Below are 19,784 nucleotides of genomic sequence, written 5' to 3'. Positions count from 1 at the left end.
AATGTATGGGTTCTTCATCTCTTGATTCTTCAAATAAAGATGAGCTGACTTTCTAAGAGAAACATTTAATGAGGTACCAAATACTACCTAAAAATCTATGGTTAAACAGGAAATCAGACTAAGTAATTTTTTTTCCTTTCCTGTCTCAATCTGTTAAAATGTATATTTACAAAACCTAAATAATCTGTACATAAGTCAATATTACTGTTTCTGCTTTATATTTTGACAGTTCTGTTCAAAGAATGAACTTGCTAAAAGAATACAATGCTTAAAACTAAAATGATATGGTATTTCTCTGAAAGTTCTGTTTGGCTGATTTCTCTGGACTGAGTTAGATATGCTTATTTTGTCCATGCAATTTAATTAAATTAAATTTAAAAAATAAATAAATAAAAATATGCTTTGTTTTTCTGCTTTACTTATGAATTTATTAAAAATCTAGGTTCAAAGTATGAGATTATAGTCCCAATCAAGTGTTCACTAATACCTGCCAATTTTTGGAACACTCCCAGTTTCATGGAGTTTTAAAAAATTTGCATGTTAAAGCCTAGATTTTTGGGAGGGCTCCTCTATTATTCAGACACTTAAACTAAATGTGTATATTCTCCAGCACTTTGCACAGAGAACAGTGGTGTTTCTGTTCTCAGCAGAGCTAAATCTGAAGTCTGTGGAGATGTCCAGCTCAGATCCTTCTTCTTCAAGCTTTCTATTGAAACTTTACCTGAGATATTGCTGTAAAATGATTAGACATATTAACAATTTAGGTATTTAAGCCTCTGTTATTGTTAGATTATTTTACCCACATTTGCCTGTTTATTCACCCATGGCATCTTGAGCTAATTATGAGGTTTTGTTTTACTTGTTTTCAGCATCTGACTCCTGAGTCAGGCTATTACTGAATAGATATTACTGCAGTATGTTAAGAAAAAAAAAAAAAAAAAAAGAAGAATAAGAAGAAAACAAACAAAAAAACCCTTACAAACAAAAGATTTCCACATTTCTAGGGCTAAAAAAATTAGATGGAAGGAAAAGCATGAATTGAAAAAAATTTCTTGATATGTCGAGGCAGAAGCAACCCTTACTTCAAGCCTATACAAATAGACAGATAATTCTCATAAAAATTAATACAAGGCTTCAAGCCTCTACAGACAGAAAGATTGTTCTCATAAACAAAAAGCTGTAGGCGATGTTAGTATCTATAAGTAGACCAGGTATTTTGACGTATTCAACTCTAATCTATAAATTGCTCTCAGTATACAAATAATAAAGCAAATGTAGGCTCTCTCTCAAAACACTTGATGACTAAGAACCATAATGATGCAAATTTAGGATCCTCTGAATCTTCTAACGATGTCCAAGAGATCAAGAGTTTTTAAAGATAAACTGTTGTATCCTGGGGCATCTTGACTTACAAGATGATTCTCTAAAGCCTGTTGATCTTATGACATTTTTTTCTCATCTAACTTCTTTTTAAAAGAATCAGAGGGTGAAACAGAAGGAGGTGACATGCTTGTCTGAACTTGCTCTCTCTTGAGACTTACTGAACATAGTCTATACCATTTCCCTCTGCATTCCTGGGCAGGGGAGGGAATAGGGGGAGAGATAAGCTGTAGCTAAAAAAGTGAGGGGAAAAAAGAATTTCATTTACCTCTGTTACTGCTAAGAATCTTTTCAGAAAAGCCTTTACTCCTGTCACAGTAGAACACAAACTGACGTGAGGTGACCAAACCAACTACGGGCAGCACAGAGAGGACTTGGCTGAAGAATAAGAATGCAAAAGAGAAAGCAGTTAGCAGCCGGAAAAACTAAATTTTCAGTTACAGGAGATTACAGGGAGCAGAGATCAAATTCCAGATCCACTCCAGGGCCCGCGGTCTGCCCTCAGGTACACGCTTGTGGTTCTGCTCACCAGGCACGGACCCGGAGGGAACTGGCTGGGACGAAGGGACGGGGTCTAAAGGGGAAAGGAAGGAGAAGCAGCGCCTCCTCCTCACCGGCCCGTTCCCCGCCCGCGTCCAATTCTTCCCCCGTCCCTCTCGGTGCGGTGCCCCGCGGCCGGCGCCGACCCCAGCACCTCAGCCCCGCTCCCGCCGCTGCACCCTCGCCCCGCCCCGCCCTGCCGCCCGCCAGCTGCCGCGGCCCGAGCCCCGCACGCCGCAGCGCCCCGGGTCCCCTCTCTCGCCGGCGGCTCTCCCCTCAGCGCCGGCCGTGTGGGCCGGCGGGGAGGCGGTGCCCGGCCGGGGGAGGCGGTGCCTGGTGGGTAGGACGGGCCGAGCGGGGGAGTTTATCCCAGTAGAAGGGAACAGTTTCTCCCGCTGAGACTTGACAGCGCCAGGTCAGTGCGGGCTGCGGGGGACCCTCCCCCGAGGTGAGAGGCGTGAGGAGATCCGCGGGCTGAGGGAAGCCTCTGTCGGGAAAGGGGCGAGGAGGGGCTGCGGGGGGCGAGGGCAGGGTGCGCGGCCGGGAGCTGCGCCCCGGGATGGGGAGAGGGCTGAATCCCGGGCCCGGGGAGGAGGCCGGGGTGCTGGGGATTCAGGAGGGAAGGTGGCTTTGCGGGAGTGGAGGGGCGGGGTTAGAGGGCTTTTCCTGGAGCGGAGGGGAGAAGCGGAGCGCTGAGGGAGTACAAGGCATGGCCCTGAGGGGAGAAGGTCTGCCAGGGCAGGCTGCCGGTGCCCGCCGGCGGCTGTGTGGGCGGGGAGAGGGGATGAGGCTGCTCCGCGGCGGGAGGGAGAGCGAAGTGGCGGGGAGGACCCCCGCAGTGAGGGCTGAGCGCTCCCGCGGTGAGGAGGGCTCCAGGTGCGCCGCGCGCCCCGCGGCGCTGCCGGACTGCGCGCCGGAGCCTCCCTCCGTCCTACCGGGCGGGCGACAGGCTGCGCTCCAGAGCCGCCCTGCTTCCCTCCCTCCCTCCCTCCCGCCGGGCGGAGAGCGTGGGCGCTGTGTCCATGGTGCTGTACTCGGGGCAGGGGCTGGGGCTGGGGCTGGGGAGGAGGGCTGGGGAACCCTGGCCCTTGTGGGCTAGCTACCGTCCTTCTGAGAGGAGGATGCTACGGAGAGTGTAACGTGCGTGAAGGGGCGATCTCCTCCCCTGTGGAGGTGTTGGGGATGGATGTACGCAGCGCTTGCGAGGGGCAGACCGCAGGATGTCCATTCGTACTACGGGTAGGGGAAAGGAGAGGACAGGGAAGTGTTGGTGCTCACCTGACTAATTCGCTTAATGGATGAACAGACTTTTTTTTTTTTAATTTCTCAACCGCAGAAAGTCGGGGAGACTTTCTGAGCCTGCAACTGAGATGCTATGTTGAAATATATCATGTCTTGATGGCATGCCTCAGGTTTGCAGGAGCATTTTGTAATCTTCCCGGTGTCATTTCTCTCCAGGGTATTCTACAACTGGAGAGTGCAAGTTCCTGTGGTGTTGTAACTTTGTGGCACTGTGTACACACGACAACACAATGCTGACTTAACAGTGATGCATTTATTAATATCAGTGGTGTCAGACTGGTATTTATTCTGATTAAGAGCTCGGGAAATGATCAATTTCTCCATGTACTGTGGAGTCTAGGTTCCTTTAAATCTGAAGGATCAATTATAATTATCCTCAAAATAACTAGAGTTCTGGGCTAGCCTTGTATTTGTGACTTGCTGCCCCATCCTTAAACAAGCTTTTGCTGTAGAACAAGATTTCAATGTTCCATTTAAAGATTAGTATTCAAAACAAAACAAAAAAAAATCTGGTGCCAATTAGTCCATAATGTAATCAGTAATTTACCTTTTAAAAGGTTACTTCGATTTGTTACTAGTTAACTAAAAATTCCCAGTGTACACCAAGTAACTATGACATATGATACCGAGTGCTCTCCCTTGAAAAGAAGTTTCATCTGTTGTGCTCCCATGAATATCAGAATTTGTTGCACGAAGTAGTGTGTTTGACATCATTATTCTCTTTGGCTGTCACCAAAAAAAAAAAAAGCCAGAAAAATTGCTTGGAGATTTAATTATGAGATTATAAGAAAACACTCTTAGCAGTGTGTTAAGGCATGTGGTACATTATAAGCAGGGACTTGTCACGGTGGGAGAGAGCTGAAAAAATAGTTGGCATGGACTTTGAATGATAACCTATCAGAAATATAATTTAAAGGTATCTTTACACAGGCAGCTTTTGAATTTGAATGTTCTTAGGCATCAGTTTTGTAAAATATCTCATTAAGTCCTAGTAGTTCAGAGATCTGTAAACAACCTTAAGATAGTATGCATTTCTTAGAAATGCCTCAATGTCAAATTCCTGGATAAGACAATTTATTAAACATCAGCATTCAATGACACTTCCATTACAATATAGAATATACAAATAATTATTTTTCTCCTGATATAAATTTATATTTCATATCACAAATTATCACAAAAAATAAAGGTGGCAAAATACTAGAGTTTAGTTGAAGAATATTGAAGCTATGTCTTTTAACCCTCCTTATGACACTGATAAAAAAAACCCACTATCAACAAGGCTTCTGAATCTGTGAACGTTTTAAAATAACCATAAGTTCATTTCTAAGTCAATAAAATTAATTTAGGTCTAGCTTCAATTACTGTCAGTATAATTTTCTAGATATAGCAATGGCTAACAATAAATTTTGCAAAAAGTTATATTGTAAAACAAAGGAAAAGTTTAAAAGTAGAATAAAAACTTGTATAAAGCTGGACTAAATAATGAGTATACGTAACAATTTTTTTTCACCTTGATTGCTAAGGCCCTCTTTTTATTTGGGGTTTTGGGTTTTTTTTTGGTGTTTGGGGTTTTTTTCAACATATAATCTGTTCAGAATGGTGTCAAATATATTTACTAGCCATTATTTGTAGCCTAACTGAATCGCTAGTTGTACATATTCGATATTCAGATTTTGAGCTTCTTTTACTACCTTTTGTTGCAAGAATTATTCCTATCTTGTCCTCTGGCATGCAGTAAAAGAGCTTCCAGTGCAGGTACTCAAGAGAAATTAAAATACAATTATAAATTCTCCATGCTACGTTCTTTTGAAGTCATGGATACAATACTCTCCACTAGTTATTACTACTAGTTTCATTTTTTTAATGCCTGATAGACTTATTGAGTTTAGTGTGATATTAGATGATGAGTGCTAATTATTCCATGCTGTATTTCCGCAATGATGTATATTTTTTTAACAGCAGGTATCTATTTTTCAGGTACTTCATACCAAATGTTCTTTGTGTGTCAGTTAACTTTTTGTGAACTAATAAAAGAAAAAGTTAGAAATAATCCAAAGCAAAAGAACATTGTTACACTCAAGTACTACATACCCATGCCACAAACAAAGGTTGGGGTTTCCCATTAACAGGTCAGTTCTTAAGGATTTCATTTAAATGTTGCAGAGTACTTGGAAAAAAATCTCCCCTTCACCCTTTTTTTATCCCTGTGGAGGCCTTTCCAAGGCAGAATGAAAAATAAGAGGGACACAAGATTTGTCTTCAGATATTTAGATTCCCAGGAATATGAAATGTAAATTGATTCCTACATTAAAAGATAAACCGGTTACATTTCTTCTGTCCCGTCCCCTGCACACCCCCCCCCCCCCCCCCCCCGCTTTTTTTTATATGAAGGAGAGACCAGCTTTTTTCAGTTGTGCTTTTTTTTTAAATGAAGGATAGTCTGTCTTTTTTCAGTTGTGCTTTCTTTCAGGTTCCAGGTACGTAGAAAATGCAGGTGCTAAGCAAGTTGTCACCCTAGTAAGTGGGGCTTGGGATACTTTCAGATCTTGCAGGTATAAGGAGTTACAAAGGAGAAAATACATGTGACAACCATAGAAAGACTAAGTTTCTACTTCAGCATCAGATGTTCTACTGCAACATGGACTTCTCTTTTGCCTGTTACTACAAGATGTCAGTCCTTTTCACACCACAAGGCAAATATACAGCTAAATCTTTTGTAGGCTTTTATTCTTTTAGGTTAGGGGAGTGGTGGGGTGGTGGTGAGGGGAAGCAAGGCCTAGACTGCAGTCTTCATATCTGAAAACTTTTGCAGAACTTAAGTCAATTAGATGAGGTTCACGTTTTTCTCCCACTCCACCCACAGCTTCCATTGTATTATTTGGCCTGTTTGTCCCCTCCTAAACCACTCTATAGAATGAATTAAACAATTACATCATTCTCCAATTAAAATTCATGATACATGAACATTATAGATATTTTTTATTACCTGTGTTGCAGTAGTACCTAGCAGCCTAGTCAAGATTGGGGCCATCTTGTTACTCACTCAAGTGAAAAGATTGTCCCTACTCTTGATACTATATGATCTATGACATGAGAATGCACATAGTTACAAATTTACCACGCAGACACAATGTAGTAGTGAGATTGATGCAAAAATTTTAATTTAAAATTCAGTGTGTTGATTTATGCTTCCAACAGTAATATTCTTACAACGGTAATAGATTCTAATCTGCATCATGACAAATGCAAAAGGTTAGGTATATGTGTGATAACAAACCCCCAAATTTACAGTAAAAAAACCACCCTCAACTTCTAAGCAGTACCCTACTGTCTAAATACTTTGCAGTTTCACTAGATTTCACTGCAAATAGAAAAAAAAAAATCCTACTTAGAAAGGGGAAGATAATTAAGTACCTCAAAAGACAGGTTGTGAATTTCTGGAATCGACTAGCAGACGATGCTTTGTGGACTTGCATAAGCCACCCCCTTCCCTCATGACTAAGCAGATCACCTCCATGCCATGCAGTCTGCACATTCAGGACAAAGTCTATGAATTCAAGTCTATGAATCCCAAAGTCTACTCTGCTGGTTGATAATTAGCAATTTAAAAACCACAAAGCTTTTACATAGCTTTGTGTATGTATGTTCAGGCACAAGTATGCTTGATGACTGCTAAGATGAACATATATGTATGGTTACATACATGCTTCTAGAGGATATGCATGTGTAGGTAATGTGTTAACCTGATGTTACAGAATTACTTCCTACTTATCTCAGTAATGTTGAAAGGCTATATATAACATCTGATAACACAGTATAATAAATATTGGATAATATCCCAACAGAGAGATATGCAGAACATTCCACGGTATCAAAAAAAAAAAAAAAAAAAAGATTAAGTTGGTTTATTGGAAGATGCATAGAATCTAGAAAAAAATCCCAGCTTCATTCAGGTCAGTGGTGGTTCTGCTGTTTCAGTAGGGTCAGGTTTCCAGTCTATGTGCAGTGTTAGAAATGTTGTCCTATATACTGTTTGCTTCCATGAAATTACTGTTGAAGTCAGCCTGTGGTTTCAGTATACTGACAATATAGGGTCTGGCTCTAAATAAACTGCTGTTTGCTCAGTGAGACTAAATGCCTGACATTAAAAACCATGAACTTATATTATAGCAAAAGTTCTACATATTTTTCTTTAAATTATTTAAGAAAAGCTGGTGTAACAGGAGTAGTATATTCATCTGCCTTTTGTTCTGGAATTTATGTGACAAATTTCTTAACATATTTTAGCTCTAAATGAAATACGAACATTTTGATACAGACATTGCAGTTGGTATTAGTTTATTCTAGACCTTCAAATTAGACATGAGTTCTAGTTTTGGTCCTATAACAGCTGGTACGGGAGGAAAATATTATACTTTGTGCTGTTTTACAGGTTACTGGACTTTCATGAGCTCCATGGGAACTCATGTCTTTCCTCTTTATCACAAATCTGATGGTGATATATTTTAGATTCCCTTTTGCCAGAATCATATACTTTTTTGTAGGAGACCTCCAGCTATGATTCCTCTAACTTACCTGTATGTATGTATAAAATTCTAAATACGTTATTTTCATACAAACACTTTTAGCTGTCATGGAATAGGCAGATAAAATAAGTGAAAGTGTTTCCACTGAGTCTAAGAAAATGACTTTTCAGAGAATTTCATATTTGCACAAAGTAGCCCTGCCTAGAATTACAATCTTGTCTTAAACTTTTTACATATGTGAATACGCTGCATTGCATAAAATAGGATTTTATGTTATAATATTGCATGATAAGTCCATAGTACTTGTGTGTTTGTTTAGATTTATTGAACAGAGATGTTGTGTAACTTCTGTAACTATTCATGGTTGTGTAGAAGCAATTTAGAAGTTTGAGAGGCTTTGAACTTATGTTGCTATCTGTATACAAATAGAATTATGTACATTTTCAATATTTATGCTAGAGGAATATTTTAATATTGCTGTGAAATAAGTTCTCAACCATGGTGGTTTGAAACATATGTTAGACTACCAAAAGAGTCACTCTGTTACACCAAAAAAAAAGGAACTATGAAAAGAAAAATGTTAATTACAGGCTTTAACACTCACACCAAGATCATCTAGTAGGGGTGGTCAGAAAAACAGGTTCTACTACCCGGACCTGGTGCTTTGTGGTGCTATCTAGTATGGGGGCTAGTGGAAAAATGCAGCCACTTCTATTTACTGCCTTTCATAATGTACATATTTCCTCATGATAGGTTTAGGTACTGACTTTTTATGTCTACAGTAAATAAAACTGAAGAGTTTATCCTTTCATCTTGAATATGTTTTACTTGGAGCTACGGTTCCCTGTTCCCTACAGTAGTATTTCAGCTACAAAATTTTATGCTGAATCTCAGTTTTTAAGCTTAGTAGAAGCATGTTATAATGTGATATATTGCTAAATAGATTTTTAATCCTTCTTAAGAATGTAGAAAATATAAAGCCAAATATTGTTTTCAGTACACCCAGAGAAATCTATTGAAAAGCAAGTACAGAAGTACGTGAGGGCAAACGGTGTCTTTATTCACCCAGAATTTTATCTATATTCTCTAACCTTATTCAGGACCATATTAAATAGAATCATGAGAAAGTTTGAAAAGGCCACGGGCTGAGGTTCTCATTCTCTCCAGGATGATGAAAAATTCTTTTATCTGCTATTTGCTTTCTAGCTTGTAGTATGTCTGAAACAAAGTTCTTGCACTGACCTAGTGATGTAGCAATTCTTCCGATACTGTTCATGTCAACCACTGATTGTGGATGGATTTATGCTGTTGAGTCACTAAAAATCTCTGAGTTTTTTACTGTATTTCTTCTCTATCATTATTCCTGGATGCCATCATTTGCACTTCAACTGCATATCTGAGATGCCTTATTTGTACATCAAGGCATTTCAGCATATTTGATTTTTACAATTATTAGAAGTATTAAGAAAAGCAGGGTAGTGTTTTATTTATTTTAAATATCCATAGTAATTGTCAACAGAAAAAGAGGTTGACAAATGACTGCATCTTGCAAGACACTCATATGAAGGTATAGATTTTTTTGAGTTTTGCTTAGAACATGATTAAAGAGTGTGGAAACAAAAGTTCTGCAAATATGCTTTCACTTTCAGAATTTCCAGATGTTACTAAAGATGGTTTGAGATGATAAACAAGATGAAACTTTAAGCTTTACTTAGAACAAAATGATGTTTTAATTAAATCAGTTCTCTGAATGAAATAAGCACCATTAAAAAGGTTTATTTTCCTGTTTTGGTTTGTTTTGGGTTTTTATATCTATACTACAGCTATTGCCAGAATTGCTAAATTGGACTGGTGTAGGTTATTTAGTAAAGATCTCAGCTAAGTATGAGTTGTTACAATTAAATACAGAATAAGCTTCAAAGTTAGTATTACAAAAGTTTATTATGACAGGTCCTGAATTTAAAATAGGAAATAAGCAAATATTGAATAATTTCTTTTAAAGGTTCAGGTTTTTTACAATGGTTTTAAAGTATCAAGGCCACTGCAAAGTAATTTCCAAAAATCCTATGGAAGCTCAATTAGTAGATCCTAGCTTGCTTGGGTTTCTTTTTCTGCTGTTGTTCGGTTTTGGGGTTTTTTTTAACTGTATGGATGTTCACAGTTAAGAAACATTATTGCAAGCAAATTCCACACTTGATTTCCATGATTAGATTGCCAGTTGATCTTGGTTCTGTACTGCACGCTTCTTGGAGTATTAGCTATGATGTGAGCTTGCCAATTGTCTTGAACTGGTTAATTGTTTTTGTGATGCAGAGAAGAACATTATGGCATGATGAATAAGAGACCCAAGAGGGTTCCTTACACAGTTTCCTTTGGGCACTGCCCAAAGACTTGTTCTTTGGATCTGCCTCATGTGATCAGGCTGGCTAACTTTACCCGGTTCAATTGGGTGCGGCAGATATTTATTATGTTCACAACTTGTTGTTAGTCTGAGTTTTTCCACAGTAATCCCATACCCCAGTATCTTGTATAGAATATGCGCTTGAAATCATCACACTGGTTTAGGTTTTACTCGGGCTAGATAGGATAAACATCAGGTTATGCAAGTTACTTTCTGACATAGGTAATGACATTTCAGGAATTATTTTCTTAGACCAGAATTATTAATTTATTAAGAAATAGTTATTGCAGCGCAGTTGGCACAGGCAGGAATTCTTGACAGTGCTTGAAGAAGTACTGGAAAACCCTTCAGTATCAAGAACCCATTTTTCCTCCAAAAAAGATATTTTCTTGTAGATGTGTCTTCTTGAAAATTTTTGCCAATGAGAATCTGAATCCAAAAGCAGAATATTAAAAATATATTTTCCCACAAGCATACCTTCATGTTTTAATTTATATAAAAAACACTTATCATGCTAATGTCAAGGTTCACAGTAACTGACCCCAGTAAGAAATAAGTATGTGTCTAACGGTCTATCATTGTTTTAATTGTTCTGTACATTGGATGTGGTATCTGTCAAATTTTAATGAGTCACAGTTTGTTAAGAAAGGCATTTTTTATGCAAGAAGAGTGTTACATATAGTACCTCTGAGTTGTACATAATATGCTGTTTCATCCTTCATGATGTAATACTGAGGATGTGGAAGTCACGTGCATTTCTTTCCATTCTTTTTTGTGTCATCAGGGTGACAATTCTAAGTAGGTGACTGATCAAAAGAAAACTGCTTTCTGTATATTTTATCAATTCTGTTTTTTTTTTAAAAGATAAACATCTGCTCTTTTACAAACAAAAACATCCATAAAACAAAATTTGTGCAGAATAGGTGGAGTAATGTGCAACGTTAAGATAGGCTCTGGCTTTAAAATATTGTGAAATAGCTAGAATATCTTTAATCTTACTAGAAATTACTGGTGCTCAGTATGATTAAATTAATTGGAGTGGTGGATTAAGACAGGGATCCAAGGCCAAGGTGGGACTTTGGAGGCCCACCAGAGAAGAGAGTTGGGAAAATGTGAAAAAGCTGTCCATAATGAGTGTCAGGAAAGGAAATGAATGAATTAATTAATTAAAGGAAATTTCGAAGGAAGGCAGTGGGAAGATTAGCTAAGACTCTGCTGTTTTTCTTTATTTATTCAGCTCTTTTTATTTTTGCCAAAGAAGATATTAAAAAGCAGGGGAATTCTTTAAAAATACAGATGTTTGAATTTCTTTCTCAAAGTTTAAAGTTTATTGTTGGAACCTTCTTGATTTTGAATTCTTCTCTCTGGTCTCTTATGAGATTTTCAGCTTTTCTTGGTTTAAGATATGCTGACAATGCCATAACGTGGTCTTTCACTGTATTTTGGCATTCCTACTCATTGTTCTTTGTCTGCCCATGTTTGTTCTGTTTTTTAAATCTAGCCTTATTTATTACTCCTTTGAGAACAGGAACTATCTGATATGCTAACAACAAGTGACAGCTTTCCTGTCACTAAGGACAGGAGAACAGGCAGTGAATATTGCTGAAGTCTGAGGTAAGTTTAGAATAACAATAACTTGTACATAGACTAAATTTGATATACTGTAGTGTGTCTACATTCTCTGACGCAGGCTGTGCAACAGATTCCTGTCTCCTTCCCCATCTACTAACAGGAAGGCACAGCACAATGTTATACAGCGCATGGCAGTTTTAAATTTCTGCTGAAGCTTGACCCTTAGACAGGAGGGTAGCTCTCTTGTTGTCATTGATGAAATAACCATACTGTGAATCTCCATATAATGTCAGAATGAATAGATTTAAATTAAAGAACAAAGCCACAACAAATTGGTAGACACAAAAACAGTGAGAGACGGTAGGACCATCTCTCCCTTTCCTCCTCAAATCTGCATTTTGAAGGGAAGAATAAAGGGAAGAAAAGGCTTGAGGTGAATGAGGTGAGAGATCCAGTGTAAGGAGGAGAGGCAAAGTAGAGGGAAACTCTAATTGTCCTGGAAGGAAAGCAGAAAAAAAAACAGAGAGGAAGAAGAAATTGATGCAAGTATGGTTGCCACTTTCCTGACAATTACTCCAGGAAGGGCTAATGAATGTAGTAATTATACCTGGCAATTACTCTGTGGGAGAAAGGAATTCTTTGGAGTTCAAAATGGTAAAACTGATAGAGTGCTCATTTAGCTGTGAATATGGAAATTAAATAAAGACAATGTAGGCTAAATACTAAATAGCACTGTTTTCTGATTCCAGTATGTCATATAAACTGTTGAATAACCCCTCAAAGAAAGCATCTCCTGTATAAGAATTCCTGAAATTAACTTGGAGAAAAAAAAATTGGAAAACATACTGCAGAGATGTGTTGCACTGGGAAGAGTTACTGACAGACCTCATAAGATTTTCTTCCCTTCATCTTCTATGAGCCAGTATTTATAACAGGTTCCCTTATACCCTTTGATGCTGTACATTCCATCTGAAGAACAGCCAGTTTTCTTCTACAACCATAGGGCATGGGGATTATTTTAGCTCATAGAATCTAGGGTGATTTTGAGGTTCCAGTTGTATCCAGTGTGTTGTTAGCTATTCTCAGAGCAGGAGATGAGATAAATACTAAGCAGTTTCCAGTTTGCTATATTATTGCCGTTTTTGTATTGTGGACTTTTGAAGCAGCAAAATATTTCTTCTGTTTTCACGTGACACAAAGATAGATAGATAAATGCCTCTGTTAGATGTCAATTACCAGAATTCGATAATTTTACTTGCTTTGTCTGTCGAGTGTCAAGAATGTAACTTGTATCTTAGAGTTTTCCATCTCTGCAGTTTCTTTTTGTACAGATACAATATTTCAGCAAAATGAAGTGTGAGTTTGGGAAAAATACTTCAGTACATTTTATGTTAGGGCTCAATAAAACAGTGTGCAAAGGAAATGTTTGGTGAGATCTATGAGAGTTCTGGTGTGTTATTCACATTCACACTGATGCTGAACAGTCCCCAGTCCAGTTTCAACTCAGCCAACTAATGGCCATTCAAATACTTTCCAGAAATACTTTGGGAGACGGCATGGCCGTGGACCATTTGCAACAGACTATTTAGATATTGCCACCCATTTTTGACAACTGAGAGAGTTTGATAATGGGAGTGGAACAAATATGGCAGAGTGAGAGGCCTGGTACTCTTTTTAGTTTATTAGCATAGCTGAAACTGAATTAGTTTAAATGCCTCTCATACTTGTTATAATTTCCTTTTAAGTTTCTTCCTGCCTACGGACCAAGATGAGCTGTGCTTAATGTTCCCTTCCTAGATTTTTAGTTCTAAAAAATAAATAATTTGTAAGTTGGAGGTCTTTGTAAGTTTGAAAGCTTATGACACACAAGAGAGAAATGGAAGTTGTATATCTGGCAAAGTAGAAGCTATAGATGGTTGACATTTTATGAAAAGAAAAATCTAGTCATTTTAGCCTATGTTGTGTGTCCATTTGGCTGTCATGTAAATAAATGAAAGGGCATATAACATAAAGCCCAAAATCTTTAAAAATACTCGTAAAATTTTTTCTAACCCCTGGTGAAGGATCAAGTTGTTGTCAGAGCTCATGTCACATGATGGCAAAATTGTCTTGGTATTTATGCATCTGTTCTGAGCAGATGTTAGTAACATACTTGTATATGACATAGTCTTGCTCTCAAAAATGTCAAAAATATATTTACTGTCCTACTGTCTGTTCCAAGAAGTATAGATAATTAACATGGTAACTCACCTTTAAAGAATACATTACAATGTGTTTGCTCAGAAAATTCCTTTTGGCTCTAGTGAAAGTACATAGTGCAAACAAAGTTATGAAATGTGTACACAAGGTGTGAGAGTAGATGGTTACACTTGTGTATGACTTTATGGTTCTGATCCTTCAGGGATCTGCAATCTGACCTTATGCTCACCATCTCATTGATCTGAATGGGACTATAGAATATTAGGGCCAAATCAGACTGACTGATTTTCTCTAACTAGTGTCAACAAATAAGTCATGGATTTTAAAATTTTTTTAAATTAAATATAAAGCACAAAATTGTAAAGCCTAAACAGTTTTAAGACTTGAAGATTTGAGAACTAAAATATTTGACAATGTGGCCACTACTTTAAACCTCATTTCCATGGTAAAAGTTGATAAATACTTTGACTGTTAAAATCCTTTATGATGTGTCACTATCATTTCAATTAAAGGAGCAGAAAATACCATGTTTTGTTAAGACTTAACAAACATATGGCAAGAACCTATTATAGGTAATGAAACAGATGAAGCATTCAAGAAGAAATGTAGAGAAGGTTATAACATTTGTCAAAAGGATGAGGCATTAACTTACTACTAATAATAGGACAAATCAGAGACACAAAGCACAGTGTAAGATGAACATTTTCATATTTTAACTTCAAATAACTGACTGGCAATCTCAGAAACAGCACGTAGAGAAGGAAGTTCCGCTCACCTTTGCAAGAAGGACATTGTCTTGAATATGGGAAACTAGACATGGGAGAAAGCACTGCATGAAAATTATTTATACAGGAAAAACACCCCAGGGCTCCTCAATCCTTTGTGTTATTCTTAATTAAAGAGTAATTTTAAAAGTAATTTTTTAAAAACAAACCAGTTTCATTTTTAACCCACCCCAAACTGGATTAAATCATTGGATTACACTGGCTTACACCTTGTTACATTCTGTGTACGCAGCAGCACGACCACAGCCACTCTAAACTGGATCAGGAAGAGTAATCCAGAAATGAAAAGTTCCGTATGATCATTTCCTGTTTTCTGAATCTTGAAGGCATATTTTTTCAAATTGTTCTTCCTTGGAAAGTCTTAGCTAAAACAGGAGTAAAACCACCAAAAAAAAAAAAAAAAAAAAAAAAAAAAAGGATATCTGGTATGTTTATGTTAAATCAAATCCATTTTTTCAAACTTAAATAATTTGTAGTGAAGGTAGGAGTAGCACAGAAGGGCAAATAAAGGAAAAAGTGCATGTATTTTTCTGGTTGTTGAAGAGTATTGGTCTGTCCTTATACAAATTGCTCTTTGAACAGTAGAACCAATTAAGTTATCTTCCTATGGTTATGTCTTTTAGGAATTTTTCATTTGGATATTTCTGGTTTTTTTTACAGGGTGAACTCAAACTGTGGCCCTTTCAGTGGTGACACTAACAACAATTCAGGCATATTTTGTTAAAACTGGTTTTTGTTGTATTCGGTTCTGGCTGAAACAAGCCAATATTTTCTAAGGCTATTGGGTATGAAGAGAAAGAGACCAACAAAGACACACGGTTGGAAAGAGTAAATGTTATAAGCCTTAATACTTTAGGATTACATTTATCAAATGAAAAATTAGCCTGTTAATGGTCATTGTTTGAATTGATTTGTTAAATATTTATGTTTTTATATACCATGGTTCAAATTGCACTTGAGCCTAAATTTTTAAGTATTCTGCATACCTTTGGGATGTGCTGGCCATCTTCAGGAGCCACTGAAATACGGATCTTCTTAGAAAGACCTTTCAGAATGAGGCTGTATCTTAGTTAATATTGCTACAAGGGACCAGAGGCACCAGAAATCCCACAGGTAGATGTGTGCCCTTTTGGTGAATTAATCATGGCTTCCAGAGCAGAAGGCACAGGAAAGCACTTAAACATTTTCAGTTTATTCTTAATTAGTCAATCTTCTGAAATTTCATTTCCTCTGTGTTTGAACTACCAGCTGTTATTCAGAATTGCTCCAAATCATAAATTCATATAGCTTGAAACTTTTCAAGAGAATAAAAAAGAAGTTTGTGGCCTCTGGGAGAGTAAATTCCAGGGTTAATTTATAACTAAAGCAAATGTATCTATAAAAAGAAGAAAAGCTCCATAAGAAATATGTTAACAAATGACAAGAAAAAAGAGGCTTGATAAAAGATATCAGAACTTGTTTGGCACCAGTGATTTTATGACTGAGGAATTCAATTATAGGTGTGTTGGGAGTACCAAATCACAATTCTTTAAATTACTAATGGGAGACAAAGCTCTTTATCATGGTCTGAATGTGTTCACATGCAATGTTCAGTCCTGCCCTCTGTAAATAAACTTTTAGTGCTTACTCTATGCATCTGCATTGAGAGTCTATGCCACCAGAGTAGAAAAAGATACACAATTTCTGTTGAATCACTTTTCAAACATGCCTGCTGGTACGCTTTTCTATTAGAAATTATGTTAGCCAACAGATTTCTTCTTGTAAGTTTGTAGTATTCAGCTTGTCATTTTTTCCTTCTATATAATTACCATTTTTCTAGAACCTTGGTAGATTTGTTTGCAGAAAAGTTTAATGTATATGACATCAGTGTACTCTACCGCAATATGCAGTAAATCGTATCAGTTTGGATTTGTTTACTTCTTTGTTAGATACATGAGTTTCATAGAGGTCTTTAACTGGTGATGTAGATAATGACTTTGTACTTACCAAAGAGAGACAGATTAGCCTCGGATCAATTGCAAATTAACTCCTACAGTCTACATATAATCTAAATTGGTTTTAAGGCTGTCTGCTACTTGCTTGTTAGAGTAGTAATTCCATATCTCTTGTCAGTCATTGAAAGAGGAAGGGCTGTTTCTGGAAATGCAGATTTACCTAATGGGGACATCCCCGTTAACAGCAGTTGCAGGAAAATTTAAAGGACAACGTTTGGTTTGCGTGGTCAAATTACAACAGACAATGTGCATCACTAATATAAGAAGAACTGCAGACCAATGAAAATTGTAAAGTTGGCTGAAGTTGTTTTAGGAATCATTTGAATCTTTGTATTGTTTTCTTGGATGTGTCATTGCTATGACATTCAATTCAATTGTGATGAATTTGTCTTATACTTCATTACTTTATATTATAATGCAGCATCATTGTAAGTACATTATATGCACAATGCCTACCCAAAGTACTAAGTCAGAAAACTACTTACGTGAAAAGTTAAAAAAAGTAATTTATTTTATTTCATCAGTTTCTTTTCTTCTTTTGGAATCTGTAGTTGAGCAAAAATGTTGTTCTCATAGCAAAGGCTTAGTGCATAAAACTTTTACCCTGATTATCCAAAAAGCAAAATATTTAATTGTTTTTACCCATCTCTTTATTGACCCACTAATTTTACTTTCAGTGAGAAAATTGTTCTCTCCTGAACAAAAACTTATCAACAGTTATTAGTTTTTGAAATACTGACCATTAAAAAATTTTCAAATATAAGCAGCATAATTCAGCCTCTAATTGTTTAACTAATTATCTCTACGGGTTTCATTGACACAGAGTGACAAGGGCTGAGAAATGTTTAATATACATGTCTTAAACTATTAAAAATGTTTACTATACATAAGTATTTAAACTCTGTTATTGGTAGTTGGTAACCAGCCCATAACAGAGAGAGAGAGAGAGAGATGTCTCCTACAGAACAATTTAGAGGAGGAGACTACTTTAGCTGTTCTGAATCAGCCTGAGGAGGAACCTCTCTCACTGACAACCAAGGAACTTGAGATATTATTCTTGTTGGCCATTTTGAATACCTGTCACATCAGAAAATTCTGAGAACATATTTTTCAACCTCCTGCTTTTAGATCAACTTCATGAGAACCCAGGAAGAATTATGCTAATATAACAAACCATGGAAATGATGAAATGTGTGAATTTGTGAGACAAGATCTGTATCATGAAGAAAAAAGAGTGCTGTAATAGTAATTGCTCACTCAAATATTAATGTGTTCCAGAAACAGGCCATTATCAGTGCTACCCTGATCCTCTCAATGCAGGGAATCCATAGGCCTTAAAATTCCTCAAAGCTTAATCTCAAATGAGATTGAAGGAAAAAAAAAAAGGGGGTGTGTGTGAAAGGTTCAGGGAAATACCTTTGTTATGTTCCTGACGTTTTTTCTTAGTTAACATACCGCGTGACTTTCCTCTCAACCTCTAGGAATGCATTGGATGTCTGTCAAGACCACAAAGTTGTCCGTACTGTAGAAATGTATGAAAGTTGTCTCTGTACGGAGTTGCCATTGCTCTTTTCCTTATCTGTGAAGGAAACACAGCAACTCCCACTGGGGAAATTTCATGTTAACATGATCTTAAAATAAAAAATCAAGGGAAAGGTCATATCCTAATAAGCTGTGCAAATCTAAATTCCCAGGGAGCTTCAAAATGACATTGTATGACTAGGGCATTAACAATTTTCCAGCTATGTGTTTTTGGACTGCTTCCAATAGTGTTTTTAACATCCGAGAACAAATAGTAAAATAAAGATACAACTGGCAAGATACAAGATCCAGTTGAGCTCTGAGATTCACAGTATATGGTCTGCTGATTATCTGGGGACTCTGTATCTGACAAACATAATGGCATCGGCAACTTTCTGCTTTCATTGAGATGGAAATCTTGTGAGGAAGCTGTTTATTCATCAGTTTATGTATTATTGTGATCTCAGTATCAATAGTTTCTACTCTTTTCCCTAACCTAGGATTATAGACCAATGATTTCCTCAGAACATCTGAGGAAGGTGAAGGTTCACTTCTAGACCCTGCTTAGTATGGTATGTATGTTTGTGTTGGCAGAGATTTTGAATACATTATGTCCAGATATTGACCAGGAGGTGCAGAATTCCTGTTCAAAAACACACGTTGTCATCCTGCAAAAGGTAAATTAAGTAAACTGATATAAATTTTACAGTTGGTTTTAAAGGAGCCGGTAGTTGACCACAAATGATCTTCTCTGACTCAGTAGGCATATTATGTAGAGTTGTAAAAAATATTCCATAGTTCCAAACAATGAACCAAGTCCAGAACCAGTTTATATCTGAAACAGTTTAGGAATTCTCAAAATACAGGGGAGATAATTGTCTAATTGTATGAGTTTTACATAGTATGTCACAAACATTTTACAAGCCCATCCTTCATATTGGAAAGGTGTGCTTGTATAAAACTATGAGGTGAATACTGCCTTCTTGTAAGCCAATGAAAACCAGTTTCTGCTTTACAAATACTTTGGTCTTTAACCTATTTTGTGATAATATATTGACAGAAAGTGAAGGTGAGAGATCAAAACCAGGTTCTGAATTCCCAAGCTCTCCCAGTTTAGATGGATGTAAATGGAATTAGATTACAGTTGTCCTTATTTTCATCCTTGTCATATCCCTCTAAGCCAAGCATCTCACTGTTGGTGAAGGGTCACCTAAGCTGCTGCAAAATAATTTATTTTGTACAGAGTATAGTAATAAAGTTTAAAACAGATGTTCACACCTTGTTACACAAAGGACAGGAAGTTTAGGGTGTGGGAAGCAGTCTGCTACTGAAGACACCTTCTGGTCTTTTGGATTAGAGGTGGTTAAAAGTTTCAGTGGGAGTCTTGCAGGCATCATGAATGCAAGTTTCTTATCCTGATATTCAGCTCTGCATTACAGTACATTGCACTGGATGTAATCCAGATGTCCCTTAAGAATTTATTTTTTGAGATAATCTCAATAGTATTTTAACATGATTCCTTTTAAATACAACTGAATCTTTGAAGAGGTCAACCATCTGT

The 19,784-nt window shown here is 37.2% G+C and overlaps 1 protein-coding gene across 3 annotated transcripts in view; it reads left to right on the top strand.

The window, feature by feature from the left end:
* The first annotated feature begins 2,262 nt into the window (after positions 1 to 2,262).
* The window catches only part of PPARG (peroxisome proliferator activated receptor gamma), a 61,900-nt gene continuing 44,378 nt past the window's right edge, over positions 2,263 to 19,784 (top strand). Inside the window, exon 1 of one of the 3 annotated variants that reach the window (XM_075096742.1) lies at positions 2,263 to 2,335. The gene's annotated coding sequence lies outside the window, so the exon portion shown is untranslated. Of the gene's footprint in view, positions 2,369 to 18,817; positions 18,901 to 19,784 lie in introns of those variants that run through there. The other 2 variants (XM_075096741.1, XM_075096743.1) reach the window with 2 other exon arrangements.

Source organism: Phalacrocorax aristotelis, chromosome 6, assembly GCF_949628215.1.
Source record: "Phalacrocorax aristotelis chromosome 6, bGulAri2.1, whole genome shotgun sequence".
In the NCBI taxonomy this organism is placed as follows: Eukaryota; Metazoa; Chordata; class Aves; order Suliformes; family Phalacrocoracidae; genus Phalacrocorax; species Phalacrocorax aristotelis.
Note: the sequence above shows the minus strand (reverse complement) of the source record. Positions and strands in the feature narration are given on the sequence as shown.